The sequence below is a fragment of the Myotis brandtii genome, unplaced genomic scaffold, assembly GCF_000412655.1.
Source record: "Myotis brandtii unplaced genomic scaffold, ASM41265v1 scaffold317, whole genome shotgun sequence".
In the NCBI taxonomy this organism is placed as follows: Eukaryota; Metazoa; Chordata; class Mammalia; order Chiroptera; family Vespertilionidae; genus Myotis; species Myotis brandtii.
The window spans coordinates 1,018,066-1,041,659 of record NW_005362155.1 but is presented as its reverse complement, the minus strand read 5'-3'; the positions used below and the strand labels follow the sequence as shown (position 1 = coordinate 1,041,659).

Here is a 23,594-nt window from a genome sequence, read left to right as displayed (position 1 = left end):
CAACCAGTGTCACTTGTTGGTAATAATCTCTTGTTGAATGTGTCAATTAGCTTTGTCTGTGTAACAAATCACTGTAACTTAAAAACAGCCATGCATTTATTCATAATTCTGTGGGTCAGCAGTCTGGGCGAGGCTTACCTGGGCAGGTCTGCTGATGGGCCAGGTTCTGCTGACCTCAGCTGGGCTTACTTATGCATTTGTCACTCACTGTTGTCACCTAGGGCTATCGGTTAGAATGCTTTAGTTCTCCTCCGATGTTCTCTCATCCTCCAGCAAGCTAGCCACATGGAGGTTCAAGACTTCAGAGTTTGAATGGAAGCGTAGGACCTCTTGAGTCCTAGCTCAGAACTGGCATGGTCGCTTCTGCCACTTTCTGTTTCTCAAAGCAAGTCACAAGGTCAGCCCAGATTCAAGGGGTGGGGAAATAGGTCTCACTTCTTTGAGAGGAAATCTACAAAATATTATGGCCATTCTTGAAATCTACCATTCTGAACCCATCTGCTCTGTGCCAGGCACCAGCTGGGAACTAAGGCATGGGTGAGACAGTCCTTGATCTCAGGATGTGCAACAGATTATAATACAGAAAGTGCCCATATAGTGAGAGAAGGGCAAAGAAAGTAGAATTTCAATACACAAAGGGGGTCACCTAACTCTGCCAGTGATTATTAAGAAAGACTATGCAGAAAAGCCGATGTGTAGGCTGCCTCCTAAAGGGTGAGTAGGAGATTTCCAGGCCAAGTAAAGGGCACGATCAAAGTCACAGAGACACGAATAGGAAAGCGGCAAGATCATTGAGCCTGAGATGGGAAGTGGTGCAAGGACTCATGGGTTACGCAGGGAGGTCTCAAACTCAGGGGAGTTAAAATTTGAGTCTTAATAGTGGCATATGGGTGCAGGGGTATGAAGGTGTATAGCTTATCATAAATATCAACCAATCCTGAAATTCATGAACACTTGGGTACTAACATTCTTGATTGTAAAGTGACACAGTTCTAAGGGAATTTCTTAGGCTCAGCTGGGCCCAGGGGCTCAAAAATGGCCACAAGACTTGGTTTTTCTCTTTGTACGCGTGGCTCTGCTTCCTCTGTGCTGGCCTCCCCCTCAGTCAGCTCTGAGGAGGCAGGTTGGGTTTGGACACCCCATTTACTTTGTTGTGACTTTCATCCTCTCCTCCTTTTCTCAGCTGCAGCCAGAACAACCAGTGTGGGTTTTCTTCTTATTCGATCAACCTGCCTGGAATGAGGGCTGGGACATAACTTGGGAAGTTTGATGCTGCTGGAATGATCTAAATAAATGTCGGCTCCAGTGGGCAATCTAGATGCTGAGCAAGGGTGGATTTTCCTGCTCCTCTCTGGTAGGGAGATTTCTCTGGAAGCAGGCGCAGGTGTGCTCGTCTCCTGCAAAGAATGGGAGTGAGCTCTGGCCTGCACGCACCTGGTCTTCCTCTGCGAAGTGACCAAGGATGGTGACCGGCCCTGCTCAGCCAGGAATGAATGGTGTAAACCTAACTGATGTCTTAGGTTACGGAACAACAGCATCCCATTCATCCACATTAAGAAGTTCGCTGGGACCCCAGGAAGCAGGGAGCAGGTAACCAGTGGAAACACTCTCCCTCCCCACTCTCCCTGGCAGCAGGACCCCCCTAATTGCCACTTTCCCGGCTAGGCTACTCCCATCACATCAGTTGCCTGAGAGCATTTCAGATCACACTCCTCTTCTGAAAGTGAGGGAAAATAGAGAATGGGGTTGTTTATCACAATATTCAACTTTCACCCTGAAAGATATTTATGGTAAGAAGGCTTTGGGCCCTCTGAAAAAGAGGGTGCTGACTCTCAAATAGGGCTTTTGCTTGGTCAGAAAAATAAGAGAAAGAAATTAATGCCATGCTGCCAGTGAAAGGGCGAGGGCTACGCCCTCCATCTTGCCCCGAATCCTCCAATTTTGGGCAGCTCAGCAAGGAGCTTCTTCCCGGAAGCCCAAGCCTCTGCTAGCCACACCTAGGATTTCTTTAAACTAACCAATGATAATCAAGGGAAGTGCGCGCCATAGATATGACCACATCCTGTGTAACAAGACACCAACTTGCGCCTGGCCAATCGGCAGGGCCCACAGTCCTCTCTTCTCCCCTTACTCCAACCCCCCTATAAAACCCCTCTCCCCACAAAGCTCTCTCTCTCTGCCCCCTGCCGCTGCGTCGGCGAGTGTGGTGGACGGAGAGCTCGAGCTAGCTCAAATAAAGACTCTTTTTGTTTTTGCATCGGACCTGGCTGGCTCCCTGGTGGTCTTTTGGGGATCCTGGAATCTGGGCATAACACCAGGATGTTCATCCTGATATGTCATAACAGGCCTTTTCCATCCACCTCCTCTTTCTGCATCACCTCTCCCCCCACCCCCCACCCTCCCCAGTCTGTGGAATCTGCACCTCCTGATGCGCTGTGCCTTACACAGGATGCCAGGTGTAGACAAGCTCTGTCCCCATGAAAGATGAGAAAAAGACATGCTGGTGAGAACAGGTAGATGACATATGGCGTGTTTCTTGGGCGGTGAGGTTATATGGGCCTCCTTACACCTTGGCCGGAGAACACATGGTTTCCATGGGTACTTTTCTGAGTGTTCAAGGGCCAACACGGCAAAGGAGGATGGGCAGCTGTTCTCAGTGAGCTTGCCAGGCCCAATTCAGCCCAAAGATTGTTTTATTTGGCCCATACTCTATTACAATTTTTTAGAATGAGGTGTCCACATTTAAAAATGGGAGATTTCACGTAAAAATGCACACCTCTGGCTTCTTTGGAAAAGTGGAGAATGACAACAGGTCCTTGTTCCTTTATGGCAACAATGGCCATGGCTGCTATTGAGGATGTGCCCCTTTCAGGAGAGCCCTCCAGGCTGCCTCCCTGCCCCCGTCTCTGCTCTACAGCAAAGGGGTTTCAGCAGCTGCATTGCAGGCCCCATGCTGAGTGCTTAATGGCAGTGGTTCACAAACGTTGCTGGCCACGGAATCACCTGGAGCTTTTCTATACCCTGATATCCAGGCCTCTTTCCAGAGCAGTTAAAGCAGAATCTCTGGCAGCGTGATCCAGGCATCCGAGTTTTTTAATTTCCCCAAGTGGTTGTGATGGGAAGCAGGCGTTACAGGTGGTAACTAACCCCAGGTGCTTCCCTGCACACCCCCTGCCAGCCTGGCTGGAGGACTCCCCTTTTCAGGATGGCAGACATCACAGAGGAGACCCAGGGTGCGGGGGAGGGAGAGAAGACTTCCTGGAAGAGGCATCTTGAGCTGAGGCTTCGGAAGGGTTAGAAGCATTTCTGAAAAATGTGTCTTTGATGGTTGGCTTCAAGTCGGTAGAGACTTCCATGTAGCTGGTAAAAGTATTCTCAACAAGTATTCATGGTTCCTGCCTGTGGAGATTATATAGTGTTTATGGCCCTTAGTCATGAATTATTAATGATTTTGAAATTGTGGCCATTGTAGTTTACTCAGAAATCGTTAGGAAGTAAATTTATCATGCAGTGTTTTTAAAGGAAAGGAAACCACAGAGGAGAAAGAAATCTTTATTCATCACCCCCCTGCCCAGTGTTCACACTGGTGCCCAGCGGCACCGGGGCTTGTGGGTACGGCACTGGGAACACGGCCTTCTACTCACGGAGGCAACTGTGAATTAGCCCCACCAGGTGCTTCTGCAGCCAGCCCAGTCATGTGACCTTGGACAAGTCTCTTGACCCCTCTCCTCACTTGATAACACCCACTATGGCGACTGGTTTGCAGCGTAAAGGCTGCAGTGTTCTGAAGCACCTGGTGTAGTGCCTGACCCATAGTAGGCATTCCATAATGTTAGTTACATAATGTTCATCATTCCTTAGAATGTCTAGTATTTAACCGAGAGAGCCATGTCCTTGGACGAAGAGGCAGCGTAACTGTACTTCTTCTTTTTTTAAAATCTATTTCAGAGTGGAAGTGAGAGGGAGAGAGAGATAGAAACATCAATGATGAGAGAGAATCCTTGATCGGCTGCCTCCTGCACACTCCCTTCTGGGGATCGGGCCCACAACCCGGGCATGTGCCCTGTCTGGGAATTGAGCCATGATCTCCTAGTTCAGTGGTCGGCAAACTGCGGCTTGCGAGCCACATGCGGCTCTTTGGCCCCTTGAGTGTGGCTCTTCCACAAAATACCGACTTCTGCGCATGGGCCACGAAGTTTCAATCGCACTGTACTTGCGTGCCCGCATGTGGTATTTTGTGGAAGAGCCACACTCAGGGCCAAAAAGCCGCATGTGGCTCGCAAGCCGCAGTTTGCCGACCACTGTCCTAGTTCATAGGTTAACGCTCAAGCACTGAGGGGCACAACTGCACTTTTTACTGAAGGGGTCTCCCTTGCATCCCCCAGGCAAGTGGGCCCCAGCCAAGTGAGCTCTGTCCCCCCGCCCCCCAAACCTCTCTCAGTGCTGCCTGAGATGATGGACTGCCTTCTTTTGTAACTGATTGGAGATGCGGAAAAAACCTCTTGACAGCACACTCATCTACTGGGCTCACTCTGTAGAGGACTGCAAAAGTCATTTAACTCAACCACCTAGGAGAGATTTAGCTTTCCTTTTGCATGCACACACATGCATGCACGTGCACACACATGTGCACGCATAAACACTTCCTGTTATTAAGCAGAGACTCCTTTCAGATCTGCCAAACGAAATAGGAGATTGGATCTTGGCAACACATCCAAGGAGGGAGTCCGGGATCCAGGGTGCGTCCAGCGTGGACACACCTCTGGTCCCGTCTCATCTCTGCGCCTCGTTGTCTTGATGCACCTCTCTAATAGTTGTTCCTTCTCCAGTCCAGAGGCCAGAGAGAGTCTGATTGATCTGGCTAATCAATACTAAAGGGCATTTAGAGGGCTCCTGACACCAGCCCCCGCACCCAGTTTCTCTCTGTGAGAAATGCCCACCTGTCCAAATTTCAAATGATGGTCTCGGAAACAGAGCATGGTGAAAATGAGACTTTAATACACTCTAGAGAGTGGACGTCCATTGTACAGGCTCACACGTGGGCCAGGGAACACAGCCTATTTATTTAGTCCCTCCTCCGGTTCCTCATTGGCTGAGTACTATGAGGTCACCCGTTTCCTCATATGTCACCTAGGTCTTGCTGTCTCCCATTGGGCCATTTAAAAAAATTGGGCTAAGGCAGGGGTGGGCAAACTTTTTGACTCGAGGGCCACAATGGGTTCTTAAACTGGACCGGAGGGCCGGAACAAAAGCATGGATGGAGTGTTTGTGTGAACTAATATAAATTCAAAGTAAACATCATTACATAAAAGGGTACGGTCTTTTTTTTTTTTTAGTTTTATTCATTTCAAACTGGCCGGATCAGGCCCGCGGGCCTTAGTTTGCCCACGGCTGGGCTAAGGCCTTTCTAGCTGACTCCACCTCCCCTGTCTAGCTGAGGCAGACCCCTGGAGGGGTTTCCACCATAATGCTGGCCCACATGCAGTTCTTTGTTCCTACATCCTCTTCCCTCCTCCCCACATTCTGCTTGCCCTGGGGAAATTCAGCAAATTCCATCAGAAGCCCACCGTGCTGGAATGGATCACAGAGGTCCATTTCTTACACCTCTCAATAGGCAACTGCTATAATCAAATTTTTGTGTGTCCTTCCAGAATATTCTGCAAACCATATCTACCTTCTCTGCCCCAACCCCCTCTTAACACAATGATAGCATGCAATGCACATTGCTTTGCTCCTGGATTTTGTTTTCACATACCAACATGTCTTGGAGGGCATTCCATAGCAGGACACACGCACAGACTTCATTCTTCTTTATGACTGCATAGTACTCTGTCGTGAGTGCACAGGAACATAATCCTTTATTTGAAACTTTGGGGCCAAATAAAGTTATAAAGTAATACCGTCCCAGTATGGCCTGGGACAGCACTCTGTAATCAAATGCATTAATATATCTGTAGGAAAATATGAATATTCATACTAAGTGGGATAAAAAAAAGACTATAAATTTCATGTCAGTTCCGATCCAGTTTTGTTGCTAAGTAATTGCATATAAAGGATTGCCCATAAATATATTGCTGGTTCCCGGTGGTGACTGTCTAGGCTATTAATGGTCTTTGGCTACTGTAAGAGCACTTTAAAGACGATCCTAGAGCAGACATCTCTGTGCACATATGCAGGAGGAGTCAAAGGTTAAATTCTTAAGAGCGGAAATTGATGGATCAGAGGGCATGTGTTGTTTTAATATAGATGTTCCTGTTTTGTCTCCTAATAGTGCATGAGAGGGGCAGAGCTTTCTGTCCAGGCCCCCTTGTAGAATCCTGGCCAGATTCAAGGGGGGCTGCCCTTGGCTGAGGTACACACACCAGAGCCATTCATCGGCCACGCCGTTGTTCCCTAGTCCACTTGTCTGAGCAGGGTGTGGAGCAGGGCACTGTCCTGAGAAGGACTGGGGGCATGTCCAGCACCTTGGTTTCTGAAAACCATCTCTCATGGGCCCTCAGCATGTGGCTAGTTGCAGAGGGCGGGGGAGCGGGGAACCTGGTGACTTACCGTAAGTTTCAGAGTCCACTCACATGCCAGCAGGGACCTCTTCCCTTTCCTTATTTCAGTTCTCAGCGTTCTTGTCACTTTAGCCTTCTGGGGAGTCAGGAGCTGCTTCTTCCATATTTAAAGATCTTAACTGCTTTGTTTAAAAATTTAAATAGAAAGGAAGAGAGAGAGAAAGACCGTGCAAGCTGGTGGTGCTGCATTACCAGGACCTGCCTGATATGACAGCTGACGTTCCACATCTGCACTTTTCCTTTTAGTTCACATTCTGGCAGAGAAGAATTAAATCCATTTTACATCCAACTGCCAAATGTGTTCCCAGTTGTAAAGTTAGTGTTGTCAGTCTTTCCGCTTCTTGAGTCTTGGTCTCTGTAGCTTTGAGCATTTGGAGTGTGGGGGTCCTGGTAACATGGACAACTGATTTCTGCAGGGCGAATCAGTCACATGGCAGGGTTCGAAGCTGTGCAGCAAAGCAGTTGAGCCTGGAACCCCGGAACCAAACAGCCTGGGTCCTAGGCCAGGGTCCTCACTCAGGAGAGTTGCCTATTCTGTCTGTGACTCGATTTCCTCTTGGAGAGAGTAGGGGTGCTGCCCACAGAGCCTGCATCGCAGGCTTGTGGGAAGAACTCAGTGAGTTAATATCCATGAAGTGCTTAGTACGGCAGTGGCACGTACTAGCTGCTCAATAATGATGAATACTGTAATTTAGGGCTGGCAAGGTCAGAATGGCCTGTTTAAAAAGCTAATACCTTCAGAGTCAGAGGTGGGCGAGAAGTCTTTCCAAGGAAAGCAGGACTTGAGCTGGGCTGATGAAACAGTATATAAGCCCTCCCATCAGAATGACTTGCCCCTGAATCACTAGCCTACTCCAGGCTGCAGCCAGGCTGGGAGCTGCAGGATGCTGTGTGCAGATGTAACCCCATCACCCGAGCTGCACAACGGCAAGGCCAGGATGCCAGCCATGAAGCAAAAACAACCAATTTCTGATAAAATGCCAGGAAGGAGATTGACATGCCTAAAACCTTCCTGGTACCAGCTTAGTTTAAGATTAAACTCTAGGAAAACCCCCGATCAGAGAGCTCCAATTTGGGACCAGAAAGAGATAATTTTGACAGCTTTTCCTTCCCGAGCCTGTTGTGGCTCAGCAGTGTGCCCTTCAGCAGAGCATCATCAGCGTTTCCTGTATCCTTGAATCTTAGGCATGAAATTGCATTGAAAGTGTCTCCCTTTACCTCTCCACCCGCAAAATCACTTTATGGAATACAGACTGTCATTAGAAAAGAGAATGATACTATCTAAGGAAAGGAGGTTCCTGTGGATTACTCGAGAAATCTATGTCTCCTGGGTGAAAGTGGGCCTGTGAGAACTGCCCCTCAGGCTGGGACACCTCTGCAGGAGCCCGGCCAGGGCCATGAGAGTCAGGCCATGTGAGGTCCAGTCCCAAGTCACCACTGCTGACCTTCGCATACTCATGCTCCCCTCTTTGGGCTTCTGTAACTTCTGTGGTCCCCATGTCTGACAAGAGCCAATGGTTCTGTGACTTCAGCTTCATTAGGGTCCATAAGCCTGTCTCAGACAGTTCAAGTGACAAAAGCCCTCCTCAAACCAGCTGCAGCAAAGATGAGAAGTGGTGGCCTCACCAGGGCTGGTCCACAGCAGGCACAGCTGGATCAGGTGCTCTGACTCAGCACCCTCCCCTCTGCCTTCTTCCATGACGGGCCACTGTCCAGCAGGCTGTTCTCTCTTGGTGCCCGCTGGCCGCAGCAGCTCCAGGCTTCTGCACAGAGGCCATGTAGCACGCGGGAGAAAGCACAGGCTCTGGAGCCACATGGCCTGGGTTTGAATCCTGGCTCATCAGTTACCCAAGTGCCTAACTGCCTCCGAGCCTCAGTTTCTGCATCTGTAGAATGGGGACAATAGTGGCACCACCTCATCAGGTTCTTACGGGTGCTCTGAACATTGCCTGACATGCAGTAAACCCTGAAGAGGTGACAGGGGCTGATTCTTCGTCTTCTCCTTCCTGTCATAATTCTCTCAGTGACTCCAGAAAGCTAGAGCAGCTCCCTCACTACAGGGTCAGCGAGTGTTCGAATTGAGACTCCTGGCCAGCTGGTGGCTGTGCACCCACCTGAAGACAAGGCTGGGGTGGGGTGAACCCTGAATTAAGCACATGGTAAGGAAGAGGTTTTCTCCCAAAGGACCACCGGGATCCTGTTACCAGAAGGGAGGAAGGACAGTGGGCAGACAAAAGCCAACAGCTGTCCACCACCCTGCCACTTTGTAGTGGGAGTGGTAACACTGACAAGCAGCTCAGTTGTTAAAAAATGCTTTCCCGTCCATCCTACAAGACCCTGTGAGGTAAGCAGTACATCCTCACCTTGCAATGAGGAAACATCGGCTCAGCTGTGAGGCCACCCACCCCAGTTCCACAGTAAGTGCAGGGCCGCCGAGCTGAAACTCCGTGTTCTGTGCACTGGTGCGCAGTGGTGAGAGGGTGGATGGTTTCGGGAGGCAGCTGGGGGACCTTCGGGATCTACTTAACCATCCCCAGGCTCAGTTTCTTTATCTGTAAGATGGGTGTCAGCGGTCCTTTCTCCCCAGGTATCTGCAGATTCACTGAGGTTGGGGAGATAAACACAAGCCCAGCCCCTCTCGGGACTCAGGATTCTGATACAGGCCACCTTCCCTCTTCTATTGTTCAGAGCTCCATGGGGAGAGGGGGACCCCGTACTCCTGGGACCGCAGGGTCGGGCAGGTGAATAAGAGGCCAGGGCAATGGCCACCAGATAAACGGTAGCTTGGTTTCCCACCTGAGAAACCAAGACAGTTTGATACTCACCTTTCCCCGCTAAATGCAGTTAGTGATGGCTGGATTTTGATTAGAAGCCTCTGAAGAGATTATAGGCCCCTCCTCGCCCCCCCATTATGTAATTCAGATCAAAACCTCTGAAGTAAGTGTAAGGAAGTTTAATAAGTCCTGAAGTTATTTTTCCGGATGACTACTTTGATACTTTTTTTTTTTTTTAAAGAAACCTAAATTCTTTAAAAAAAATATTCTTTGGGCTGCTTGTGCTTTGTTGGTGCCCTGGGAGGAGGCTTCGCACTTGGGAGATGGAATGGCAAGAGTGGTCAAGGGCAGGGAAAGAGTCCAGGTAGACTGGACTGCCTGGGTTGCATCCTCTCTCTACCACTTAATAGCCGTGTGGTCTTTGGCAAGTTACGTAACCTCTCAGTTTCTTTGTCTGAAGAATGGAGCTGAAAATATAATACCTTTTCATAGGGTGAGATAATTAAAGAATAATACATATAAAATATTAGAACCATACCTGTTTAAGCATATGCCCTTATTATTCATCAAGTCCTGCCACTGGGTCCTGCCCACTCCATGTTCCATCACCTGGTGTAGCTGCGGGAGGCAGGGTTCGTGTTGTTCACACTAGGAGGCACCCATCTCAGTGGGGCCTGCATCAGACCTTTTTCATCTCTTTCTGATTCCAGAACTAATGCATGCTGAGTGTAGAGAAATTGGAAAACACAGGAAGGTGAAAAAATTAGTCATTATCGTACCACCTAGCTCATCACTATCACTTGTTTTGATATTTTCTTCTGGCTTTTTAAAAAATGCAACTACATATATTTCAGAATTAGGATTCACAGAGGAAGTACATTTTTTTAAATTAAATGTATCTCTGAGATTCATCCATATTTTTATAAGTATCATTAGTTTATTTTTTGTTGTTGTTAATTTTCACTTGAGGATATATTTTTTTTACTGATTTTTAAAAAATGTTTCTTTATTGATTTTTTTAGAGAGAGAAGAAGGGAGAGAGAGAGAGAAACATTGATGCCTCCTGTGTGCCCCCTACTGGAGATTGAGCTCGCAGTGTGCCCTGATTGGGAATTGAAAGGAGACCTCCTGGTTCGTGGGTGTATGCTCAACCACTGAGCCATACTGGCCGGGCAGTTTATTCTTTATCAGTGTATAGACCTGCAATTAACCTTATATTAGAAAAATTATAAAATAGTTTGAATTCATTGTCATTGAAAGTTTCTAGTTTGTGCATTAAATACAAATTCCCCTTCAAATTTACTCCAATCTCAATCTCATTCCTCTCCCTAGAAATAACCAGTTATCAACTGGATGTTCATCTTCCTAGACCTTTTTCCATTTGTACAGTTCTATTCATTGCTTCAATTGAGAGTGCGTTTGGCTGCAATTAACAGAACGCCCAACTAATAATGGCCTAAACCAGGGGTCAGCAAGCTTTTCCTGTAGAGGGACATACAATACATACTTTAGGCTTTGGGAGCCATGCTGTCTCTGTCACAGCTACTCAATTCTGCTGTTGTAGCACGAAAGCAGTCATAGTCAATATATGAATGATTGTGGCTGTGTTCTAGTAAAACTTTATTTACCAAAATAGGCAGTAATTTGCTGACCTTTGGCTTAAAAGTAGGGATTTTTTTGGCCCATATGGTAAGAAATCTGCAAAAAGCTTCATAAGAAAAACCTAATATTTTACAAATCCTACCAAAAATATCTGAGAATGCCTGACTCCCTAAAGCTTGGATATTAACAGGCTTTTATATTTTTGCCAGTAGTACTCTGTCCTTATACCTGTGTTTTGGGTAAATGCTTCTGTCTGATCTTCCAGCTCACTGATTTTCTCTGTATCTATATTCTGCTATTCAGTGTCTTTTAATTTTTCTATTCTGATGATTAAATCTTTAAAAAATTTTTTTTATTGATTTCAGAGAGGAAGGGAGAGGGAGAGAGAGAGAGAAACATCAGTGATGAGAGAGAATCAGCTGCCTCCTGCACGTCCCCTACTGGGGATTGAGCCCACAACCCTGACCAGAAATTTAACCTATAACTCCCTGGTTCATAGATTGATGCTCAACCACTGAGCCACACCTGCCTGGTGATGATTAAGTCTTTCATTTATTATTTCTAATTAATTCTTTCCCATAATAGGCTGTTCTTGTTTGAGGGAGTCGGTATCCTCTCTTATCCCTCTGGGACTATCAAACATGTTTTAAATATCTCTGCTTGCATTGTTGTCTCTGTTTCTTTGGTTGTTAGTTCTTCTGTTTGTTGAGTTGGTCCCTCTCTTTCAGTGTGAGTTTTCCTGGGATGTTTAGTAATTTGTAAATATGTCCTCTTCCATGTACTGTGATCTCCTGTTTTCTTCTCTGTCAATGCTGTTTCTTTTCACTCTAATTCTCTGCCGGGGACTGTGGGCAGAGGGATGGAACTTGCTGCAGGAAGGGTGGTACTCATAGTTTGTCTTCCGAGCACGGGACCTCCCGTTGGCTTCTGGATAAGTTTTGCTTTTCTGACCCCCAGTCACATCTCCTACTAGCTGTGTGGATTAAAGGGCCACCTCCTGGTGTCTCTGTGGAAGTCGTCAGTCAACCTCTGACATTTGACCTCAGGCGCCCTCCTCCCCCTGGAGAATGTGTCCACTGCAGGTTTGGAGCAGCCCAAGACCACCTTCCCTTTTTACAGCACTCCTTCCGGAGTTCTGAACGTGGCCTGTTTCTTTTCATTCATCCATTTCTGTCTGCATCCATTTCTCAGGGATTTCTCAGCATTTGTAATCTGCCGATGGCACCCTCCCTATTTTTCCATGCTCTATCGATTTTAAATGGTCATTTCTGTGGACTTGGAAAGGAGAGGCTGATGTGTGTACTTGCTCTCGGTCTTCCCAACTTGAATCCGTCTCTAGGTGACTTCTTGTTAGAGTTGTCACCTTCCTGGGGAAGTTCATTTTTCTCTAAAAATTCACTGTGTCAGAACCAAACTGAATATTCCAATATGAATTGATCAATGTAGGATGTAGGACTGGGTGTACTTTCTGAAAGAACTGGGTTCAAATACTAACTGCTCTCTACTGCCTCTGTCAAGTCCCTTCACTTACCTAAGCCTCAGCTTTCTCACCTGTCCAATGGGAATAATGATCCTAACACCTAGCTCATAGACGAGTGGGAGTATCAATTGAAACAGTGTGCTAAGTGTTTAATATACGGCCTGGCATACAGTAGGTGCTAAAACATGTTAGTTCCCCTCCACTCTCTGTTCTGGCAAAATTTCTAACTTACTCACTGTGTGTGCTGTGGGGTGGGAGTGTTTGGCAGCCACACCACACCTGTTAGCCCGTACTGAGCGCATTAGCTAAAAGCCCTGCCTTTGTCTCATGGACTTTCTCGAGCCAGACTTTCCTTCCAGAGCCTCTCCTTGTACAGGACCTTTACCTCGGCTGTGATGATGTTATCAAGCTGTTTTCATCTGTCTCTAGCCTGTAGCAGGTGATCTAAACCCAGATTTCGTCATTCAGTTTATTCTGTGTGACTCCCATCTGAATGTCATCCACAGAATTAATAGCCTTTCACAGCCAGATCCAGCCATTGATAAAATTATGGCCTGGGATGGGATCAAAGACAGAACCATGGTATGCCACCCTTGGGGGGAAGAGTTATTTAGATGACTGGGCAAGGTGATTAATTTGTGCAGTTCCTGTAATAGCATGTCCTTGTGGCTTGATTATAATGATGCTATTAGCAACCATGGGTTGGGTGTTATTTACCATAGCCAGGCACTGAGGTAAGCGGTTTTCATATATTAGTTCTATTTCCCATAACAGTTCAAAGTAAGTCTTTATATTACTTAGGACAATTAAACAAACACAACCTCAATCCGCTTTAGTGGAGGGGGGACTATGTTAATTCATTCGAGGGCTTTAAAGAGTGAGTGCTTCACAGAATCCGGGGGCAGTGATGCGTCTGGGTGTCAACATGTCAAGAATGGTTTCAAGATGGTGAACCAGTGCCGGGTCCTCGGGGGTCCCAGAAAGTCCTCTCTCTGGCTCTTACCTTTATGCCTGTCAGCATCGGTGTCACTCTCACTTGGCACAAACCCGCTTTCTCTGTTTCTCAGTTCTCCTGGCAGAAAATCCTCCCACCAGCAACTCCTGAGTTCATGTTCCTCCTTTCGAGAGAATAGTCAGATCTTCCTGAACCTTTTTGTCCAAATCCCCCAGGATTGTTGGCCCTGTTGGGTCAGGTGCCTGCTCCAGGCCAGCCGCCTGTGGGCAGCGGTGGGACAGCTGTCTGGACTGGCCTCCAGGAGTCTCAGTGCTTGACCTGTGGCCATGGGGAGGGCGATGCCCAGAGTCCGGCAGCACGTTTTATAAATGACGGGGAGGCTTGGAGCCACACAGCTAGTGAGTAGAGGAACCGGACTTCTTCTCGGTTTTGCCTGATGCTGAAGCTCATGTTATTCACGCTCGGCTCCTTATGCGGGGCTACATTGTCCCGGCGTGGCTTCTGTGGTGGTGTCGGTGAGGGCTGGACAGTGTCTCAGGCCGGGAGCTCAAGGACCCACTGTGAGCCTTCACCCCGTGCAGCCCAGACCAGGGCTTGGGACCTTTGGGCCGGTTTGCTCATTTCTTTGGTGACTCGGCAGAGGCCTCGGCCCTGTCATCACAGCACTCCGGCTTTGTGGAGGGCCCTGCTGGCACTTCAGGGGATAAGCACGGACTGGAGTCTAGTGAAGTTAGGTTTAGATTCCAGCTCTGTACTGGTTCACTGGCGACTCCGTGCCTCAGTTTCCACAACTGTAGAATGGAGATAATAATTCGTGCTCTATCAGTTGTTGTGATGATTCATTGAGGAAAAACATGCCAACCCCACGTGGCCAGCTCCGAGGAATTGATTCTACCAACGGTGGGAGTTTATGAATCCTGAAACAGTGGGGAGGTACGGGAGTCAGAGGAGGAACCTCAACTCACCAGCAGGGTAGGGAGTGGGAGGTGGATTGGCCAGCGTGTCAGGAGGAGATGACATTGAAGCTAATGGATAGGTCAGGCCGGGCAGATAAACAGGTGCAGACACCTGGGCATATACCAGTTTGAGGGACCAGCAAGTAGTTCATTGTGACAGAAGCAAAGAATATGTGTGAGAGCGAACGGGGGTTGCGGAGGCTGGTGATGCAGGCGGGCCCATAGAGAAAACGTCGCTCATTCCGGCAGTCACTTAGCAAATATCTTCAAGTACCTGCCGTGTGCCAGGCCCTGCCCTGGCTCCTGGAGATTCCACAGTGAACACAGCAGACACAAACCCGCACTTTTTCGGAGCTATGTCCTAGTGGTTAAAGGCAGACCCTAAGCAGATAAGTAAATTATAAGGGTGTCAGAGGAAAAAATACAGCAGAGAAGGGGGCTGGGAGTGCTGGGGGCTGTTATGTTACATGGGCTCCTCAGGAGGCCTCACGGAGCCGGTGAGCAGAGGCAAGGAAGCGAGAGGAAGAGGGCATTTTGGCAGAGGGAACAGCAAGGACCAGAGTCCTTGAGGGCATGGCCTGTGTAGCTGAATTACGGGGAATGAGGGGTAAGGTGGTGGGAGGTGAGGACAGAGGGTAAAGCCAGGTCAGGTAAGGACTTGGGTTTTTGTCTGCATGAGGCAGGAGCCACGGGAGCATGAGTGGGAGAGGGCCAGCACAGACCCGATTTAGCAGTGCGTGTTCTCCCTCTGGCTATGTGTGAGGGCAGAGCGGAGCCCTGTGGGCTGTGGCAGAACCCCGGAGAAGGGGGTGACTGGCAGTGGGGGGAGCAGAGGAGGTGCCGGGTCCTGAGCATCGCGAGAGTAGAGCCACTTGGACTTGTTGGGCTGGATGTGGGTGGGAGAAAAAGCGAGAATCTGAGCAACCAGAAAGCCTTTGGTCATCCCTGAGATGGGAAAGAGGGTGGGAGCAGGGGTAGGAGGAAGATCAGGGCTTCAGCTTCACACCTGCCAAGACCTGGAGCCGACAGCTGGGTGTGGGAACCTGGGCTTGGGGGAAGCCTGTCCAGCTGCGTCTGTTTGGGATATGGAGCCATCGATTTTTTTTAAAATACTTTTTTATAGATTTCTTACAGAGAGGAAGGGAGAGGGAGAGAGTTAGAAGGGGTAGGAGGAAGATCAGGGCTTCAGCTTCACACCTGCCAAGACCTGGAGCCGACAGCTGGGTGTGGGAACCTGGGCTTGGGGGAAGCCTGTCCAGCTGCGTCTGTTTGGGATATGGAGCCATCGATTTTTTTTAAAATACTTTTTTATAGATTTCTTACAGAGAGGAAGGGAGAGGGATAGAGAGTTAGAAACATCAATGAGAGAGAAACATCAATCAGCTGCCTCCTGCACACCCCCTACTGGGGATGTGCCCGCAACCAAGGTACATGCCCTTGAATGGAATCGAACCTGGGACCCTTCAGTCCGCAGGCCAACACTATCCACTGAGCCAAACCGGTCAGGGAGATTTTTTTTTTCTTTTTTGAAAAGGGAGGTAGGGTAGGTGGAGGTCATTAGTTATACAATAATACATGAAAGCAGCTTCCTTAAGAAAATTATTTCTAACCTTCTAGGTAAGGCTCAAGTCCCTTTTGCCAATTCCTACCTCTCCCTAAGCCCAGTCTGCCCCTCCTGGAATGACTGTTGTCACGAGCTTGGCATGCACCCTTGCAGACCTTTCTCTGTGCATCTGTGTTCCCAAATGTACCCCTAAAATATATGTGGTATGTTGGAGTGTGTAGATTTTAACAAAATGAGGTCATGATGACTGTGTTGTTCTGTAACTTGATTTTGTAACATGTAACTTGCCTCACCTCCCTGAACTATACGAAGTCCATCCTGGGTGTTAAAAATAAACTAGGCCTTTGAAAAGAAAAAATCTCATTATAGTCAGGTATGGACAGACCTAGGGTCATTTAGTCATTTTCCTGCCGGAGGCTTAGCATTTTGTACATTCCTCCTCGGCACCTGTGTGCGTCTTTCCAGGAGATTGCATGGAGCGGAATGGCTGGGTCAGAGGACATGGGAGCTGTGTGGGGACTGCTTTTGTCTTGTTTTAGTGAATGCTGCCACATTACTCCCCAGAGTGCCTCTGTCACCTCACTCGCCAGCCAGCCGTTGCAGGCTTTTAATGAGGGAAGCCAGGAGATCTGTGTCTTAGAGCAAATCCCAGTGGCGGGCTGTGGGTTGGTAGGAGCAAGCAGGAGACCGAGAGATGGTGGAATTTGTGGGCTGCTGTTCCGCTCTTAAGAATGCACATTCAGCAAGGACACAGGCTGCTTTAGGGGCTGGAAGCGACTCCCAACCCCTTCTCTTCCTCCTCGGCTCGAAGAAGGACCGTCTCCTGCAGCCTGCACCCGGCCTCTCCCCTGTCAGCCCGGTTCTATTCCTAGCCCTCCTCGCCAGCTGGAAGTCATCCCCTTTGGAGAAACACGCCAGTGGAGACATGGCAAAACCGCTGTTTTTATTGGTGCAGACCACTTCTCTGGCAGAGGGCCCTCATAGTCTTCGCTGCCTGCCACCGTGATGACGCTCAAGGGCTGGTGCACAACCGGGTCCTGATTGTCACCAGCCCGGGCCTGTTCCCAGGGTGTGAGGGCAGCCCCTCTCTGGAGGCAGAGCAAGTCCTACCCCCAGCTGCTCTCCCCAGAAACAGGCTAGCTCAGCCTCTTCCTACTCGGGGAAAAGGGAAGTTGCATCCTTAAAAAAGTCATGTCATCTTTTCTTTGTGTGAATTTCAGGTGGTGTTAACTTTGTGGCGTAAAACGCCTCCGGGTAGCTCAGGGAGCTGGCTCTAGGGTAACTGTGAGTTCAGATGTTGTACCATCATGATTAAAACCTCTGCATATTTCTAATCAACATCATCTTAGTTGCTAACATTTACTGAACATGCATTATACACCAGGCAGTGCTTTAATAATCGTTTTATGTGTATAAGGTGGATGCTTTTAATCATCACCCCCCTTTTTTGCATTTTTAATTGAGATACTAGAAGCCCGGTGCACAACATTTGTGCACTTGGGGGCTAGGGGGATGGGTGGTCCCTCAGCCCGGCCTGCGCCCTTTAGCAGTTCGGGAGCCCTCGGGGGATGTCCGACTGATAGACATCCTTAGCCGCAGTCAGACATCCTTAGCACTGCCGAGAAGGTGGGCCGCTGTGCTCGCCAGCCATCAGCCTGGCTTGTGGCTGAGCGGCACTCCCCCTGTGGGAGCGCACTGACCACTAGGGGGCAGTTCCTGCATTGAGTGTCTGCCCCCTGGTGGTCAGGGCGTGTCATAGCTACTGGTTGTTCCGCCGTTTGGTCAATTTGCATATTACCCTTTTATTATATAGGATAGGATAATTTACACAAAACAAAAAACACCATTTAAAAGTGTACCATTAAACAGTATTTAGTACATTCACAATGCTGTGCAACCATCACCACTGTCTAATTTCAAATGTATCATCCAGATAGGAATCCTGATCCATTAGCAGCTGCTCTTCATTCCCCGGCTGCCACTCATCTACTTTCGTCTCATGGATTTGCCTATTCTGGACATTTCATATAAATGGAATCATAATACGTAGCCTTTTGTGTCTGGCGTCTTTCACTTAACAAAATGTTTCCGAGGTCATCCGTACTGTGTGGGTGCTTCATTCCTTTTTGTGACCAAAGAATATTCCATGGTACGGATATACCACACCCTGTTTATCCATTCATCCTTTGATGGACATTTGGGGTGCTTCCACTTGTTGGCTGTTGTAAATAGTGCCACTAGGACATCAGTCCAGTGTGACAGTGGAGGAAACCCTGGCACAGGTACCTTCTTCCACTCACACCAGCAGGTCAGGGTTCTTGCCCAGGCACTTGGCTCCACAGCTGCGTCCTGACCATCTCACTCGCTGCTCAGCTATTGATTGAAGACCCGGGAATTGAGGGCCGATGTCACATACCTCCATGGCAACCAGATTTCAGAATTTAAAATTGGGTCTGGCCCTGGCTGGAGTGGCTCAGTTGGTTGAGTGTCATCCTATACATCAGGAGGTCATCAGTTCGATTCCTGGTCAGGGCACAAGCTTGGGTTGTGGGCTCATTCCCCAGGGCAGGGCATGCAGGAGGCAGCCAATTGCTGTTTCTCTTTTGCATCAATGTTTCTCTCTCAAATAAATTTTTTAAAAAATTGGGGTCTGTGGTCCAAGGAATTCATTGTACTTTTGGGACTTGGGTCTGTCCTGTTTGAATTCAGGACCACTGTGGGAAGTCCTGGCCCATTCAGTTCAAAATGCATTTATCGATGGCCTTTGATGTACTGAGACTCAGCCCTGCCTAGGAGCTGTGGTCAAGGGGGAAAGACCTACTGTCTTAGTCCCCAGGAAGCCGGCTCTGGGCTGGAGACAGCCGGGCAGGAGGTTGGTGGGGGAGGCCTCTCCCAACAACATCTGTGGGGGTGGGGAAAGCAGGCTGGGGCAGAGGGAGGAGTTGAACTTCCATGCAGGCTGTGATGATCCCATAGGGAGCTCTGGGGATAGTGGCCCTTCAGAGGTGTTTCCAGCTGAGACAAGAAGCCTGGGTCTTTGTACCCTTGGCATCCACCAGTTTCAGAAAGTAAGCATAAACAGGCTTCCTGGAAGGGACACAGCTTTGAGCTGCCAGCCGCCACCACCACACCCGGCAGCTGGGGTGCGAGTGACCTGGGCCTAGCTCAGTATCCACGACGCGGGCCTAGGCCTATGTCCAGGTGGCTTTCATGAGTGCTTCCCCAGAGAGCGGTCTGTGAGGATGCTTCTGGACACAGCTGAGGGAGGGCGCCACGCAGTCTGGTGGGGGCAAGCAGGGAAGAGGGGGCATCTTACCAGTGTCATGAAGCCTTGAACCGCAAACCCCTGAGCTGCTCCTCTAGGGTGTGCCTCCAAGTCTCAACACAAGTGCCCCAAACAGACTCAGCCCTGCTTCTCCCCAGCCTTCGCCTCTCTGAGAATGGCATCACCGACTGCCAGTTACACAGGCCGGAAACTCTAGGTTCACCCCCTATACCTCCCCTCCCTTGCCTCCTTTTTCCAGCCATTAGCAAGTCCTGTGCCTTCACCTTAAAAATATCTTCTCCCTGCTTCCTCCAGGTTCCGGCACCCCTTGTCTGAACACCCGCAGCCGCCTCCTACCTGCTCCCCAGCACCCACTCTGGGCCACCTCCACTCTATCCCAACGTCCACCCTCTACCCCAGTAACCCAGAGTGGCTTCCCATGGCCTGGGGTTACGGGAAAGCGCCCTGCTGCAGCCCATGCGGCTTTGGTGGTCTGGCCCAGCCCCGTGTCATCCCTTGCTCCCCTTGCCCTTGGCGCCAGCCCCTTTGTCTCCCCTACTCTGCTCACTCTCATGCGCATCCATTTTGCTTGGAGCACACTCCCCTCTCTGCCCCTAGATTAACTTGTTTGGTAGGAGGCTCGCAGTAAACCCGAAAGGAGGTAGGAAGGAAAGGAGGGAGAGAGGAAAGGACCGCATGGTCAGTGAGGGGCGGGGTGAGAGGGGACCGATCCTCAGTTGATGGCAGGTGCCTGTGCACTGTGTCCCCACCCCAGCACAGGTACTTCCTCTTGGCGACACCTCCCCCATGGCATCGGAATCACTGTCTTTCAGTGGCCTCCTCACTAAGTTCCTTGAGAACAGGGATCTTGTTTTCCTGCCTGCCTTTCCTCTTTCCTCCTCGTTCTTTCCTTTCCAGAGATACTCTGTAAGCTCCGGATGTGTGTCAGGCACTGGCCGGGGGCTGGGAGATACAGCAGTGGGAGTTAGCACACCCCTGCCCCATGGGTCTGGCATCCCAGTGGGGAACCACCAACAAACAGAGATACTTTCAGAGAGTGAGGAGGCCAAGAGGGCTGGGGCAGTCAGGAGAGGCCCCAGGAAGGGCCACACCTGCCCAGAGGTGGGGAGACAGCAAGAGGAGGAAGGCGCATGGCTTCTCTGAGAAGCAGCCAGAGGGCTACTTGGGCCAGATGTTTGGTGTGTGTGTGTGTGTGTGTGTGTGTGTGTGTGTGTGTGTATAAATGAGGTCAGAGAGGGTGGTGGAGTCAGGTTGCATTTGTCTTAGTTTGTCCCTTAGCTCAGTGTCCAATCCATAGGAGAAGCTGAGGAAATATTTGTGGAATAAATAGGAAGGGCCCTGCTTGCCCCTGTGGAGAGGGGGAGTGTCTATTCAGGCCGCCCAGCTTGTCCTTAGAGGGAAAAGTTCACTGCAATCCGGCGGATGGAGGTGGAGGTGGAGGAGGTGAATGCCACCTAGGCTGCCTCTCCTCCCATCAGGCCAAGCGGCCGGTCCTGCGGGACTGAGAGGCTCTGACAGGTAACTGCAGCCCTAAATCAGTTCAGCGCCAGCCTGGGAGAGCGGAAGCCGGCATGCCTTCTCCTTACGAGTGAGAGGCTAGTCATGCTTCACGTGTGCTTCCAGGTTCCTCGCAGGCCTGAGGCCCATCCCCCGCTCTCAGGGAGGAGGGCCGGAGGATGGGGTCAGCCTCAGCCCACCTTGACTCACTTAGAACCCAGCTGAGATGATGTCAGGTCCCCTCAAACCCCTGCACGGGCTTCCTGGCCTCCTTAGAGTCTCCACCTCGTGTCCCACCCCATTGCCTCCATTCCCCGCCTCGCTCTCTCTGCTCCAGCCTCACGGCCTTTGCACTTGCCGTTCCTGCCACCTTTGCCAGATTCCCACCGGGTTCTCTTCCTTCACTTCCTTCAGTGTCATTTTCTGGCCTTCTCTGACCCCCCGCTAACAGCGCCTCCCTCCTGCCCACACTCCCTCTTCTCGTCTCCGTGGCACTTAGCACTGTCTGACATGCAACAAATGTACTTCTTTTTATCGCCTGTCTCCTTTCACTAGCATGTGAGGCCATGGCAGCAGAGACTGTGATGTGCTCACTGCGTCCTCCAGAATAGGTGTCCAATGAATACTGAGTGAACACGGATGAATTTGCAAAATAGAGTCAGCGCTGCCCACCTGGCAGGGCTGCGGGGACGTGAAGCTCTGGCCCCGAGTTTCCCAGTGTGGGTGGCACGAAAGCATGTGCCATTGTACTGAGTCGGAATTTCTGTCTGCCTTCTGTTTGTGGCACGTGGTCGTGATTTTCCATTTATGACATTAATATATAGTCTCTTTTTGACTTAAACTCATTTAAGATTTTAAAAAGAGAAAATCTATATTTGCCTGCCTAAAAGATCGTTTATAATACACATTGCACAAGAAAACTTTTCTGAGAATCAAAAGACATGTTAATTATTTTCTGACAAATATGTGTTGAAAATGATATTTTAGATAGCTGTGTGAGAAAAATGTTTTCTAAGTATATAGCCTGCACCGTGGAGTCCAAGAGGAAATCCTAGAATCTGGATCTGCATCGAGATTCTACAAACTCTGACACTAAGTATAGAATCTCCAGGCATGTATGGGTACCTGTCAGGGTAGCGTAGTAATAATGTGAGTCTAAGGTATTTGAGAAGAAACCAAACTTCCTTGGTGTTCTGTCTGGTGTGTGCAGGGCATGTGACTGTTACCACGGCGACCCTGGGCTTGAGAAACTGGGATCTTTGCTGCAGTGTTTTGTGTTTCGTTCCACCTCTAGGGGGTAGCATCAGCCGTTCTTTAGGCCTTGATTGCTTGGCTGTTTGCTATGTAGGCACACTGACTGCAGAGTATTTATCCTCCCTGTTTTGGGGATGGGAGTACATCTGATTTGTCAGCGAAAGCAGTAAAAGGCCAACTCAGAACTATACTTTTTCATTCAACTTGCATTATGCATTAAAGACTATTACACAGCACGGGGACAGAAGCACTGGGAAGACAGAGGAGTTGACCCTGAGGGAGAGTTTTGAAGAATAGGAGTTTTTTACTGTTAAGATACATTTGGATCGTCTGTAATTGTGGGTCTAGGGCCATCATGGAGAACATTCATTAAGGTAACATTTTATTTCTCTACTAAGTGCTTCTCTGAGCCCTTGGACATGGCACTGACTTTGGATTCAAACAGTCCTGAGTATTAGCTCTACCACTGTACCACAGAGAACTCACTCAGGTGTAAAACACACACACACACACATGCACAAACACACACACACACACACACACACACACACACACACACACAAACTCGCACATGCGCGTACGCATCTTCAAACTGGCTTGAGTAAAAAAAACAAATGTATTAGCTCTTGTGACTAAAAAGGCCAAGGTAGCCCTAGCTGGTTTGGCTCAGTGGATAGAGCGTCAGCCTGTGGACTAAAGGGTCCCAGGTTCGATTCCAGCCAAGGGCACATGCCCAGGTTGCAGGTTCGATCCCCAGTAGGGGGTATGCAGGAGGCAGCCAATCAGTGATTTTCTCTCATCATGGATGTTTCTATCTCTCTCTCCCTCTCCTTTCCTCTCTGAAATCAATAAAAATATATTTAAAAATAAAAGAAAATAAAAAGGCCAAGATAGCCCAGAGCATCAGCCCATGCACCGAAGGGTCTTGGGTTCGATTCCTGGTTAAGGGCATGAACCTGGGTTGTAGGCTCATTTCCCATCCCAGGTCGGTGGGCATGTGGAAGGCAACCAATTGATGTGTCTTTCTCACATTGATGTCTCCCCCCCTTCCCTTCTACTCTCTCTAAAAATCAATGGAAAAAATATCCTCAGGTGAGGATTAACAATGACAAAAAGGCCAAGACAGTGCTGGCTTCAGGCAGCTAAACATGGGTGCAGTTAAGAGGATGTGGTTGCTCTCTGGTCTGTCTGTCTCTGTCCTCAGTTCCGCTGCCTGTGTTGGTGTCTGTCGCTCTGGGACATACCTCTCCCTGGGACATATAAGGATGTTCGTAATGGTGAACCTAATCCGTTGATAAAAATGACTTCCTTTGTGGTGGCCCTCAGCTCTAGTGGCTGGGCCCCTAGTAGCTCTCAGCTCATGCCAGCTCATATTCCAAGGGGAGAGGGAGAGCGACTGTCCAGCAGATTCAACCAGCCCCTGAGTTGAGTCTGTTGGCCTGGCTTGGGGCGCATGCCTAGCCCTGATCCTGTCACATGGCCAGGGAGACAGAATACCCGGGTTGGCCAGGGTTAGGTCACGTGCAGGCAGTATTACTTCCACCCCCACCACAGGGATTGAGAGTGGAGGGGAGGTGGTTTCCCAAAGGAAAATTGAGGTGGTGTAACCAGAAGAAAGTGAATAGATGCTGAGCTGACAGACACAACAGATGTCCACTGTCCACGT

At 49.3% G+C, this 23,594-nt stretch overlaps 1 protein-coding gene across 1 annotated transcript in view; it reads left to right on the top strand.

Annotated features, from left to right (window-relative positions):
- Positions 1 to 23,594, top strand: part of KIAA0556 (KIAA0556 ortholog) — a 213,244-nt gene that overhangs the window by 31,915 nt on the left and 157,735 nt on the right. The gene's annotated exons all lie outside the window — the stretch shown is intronic.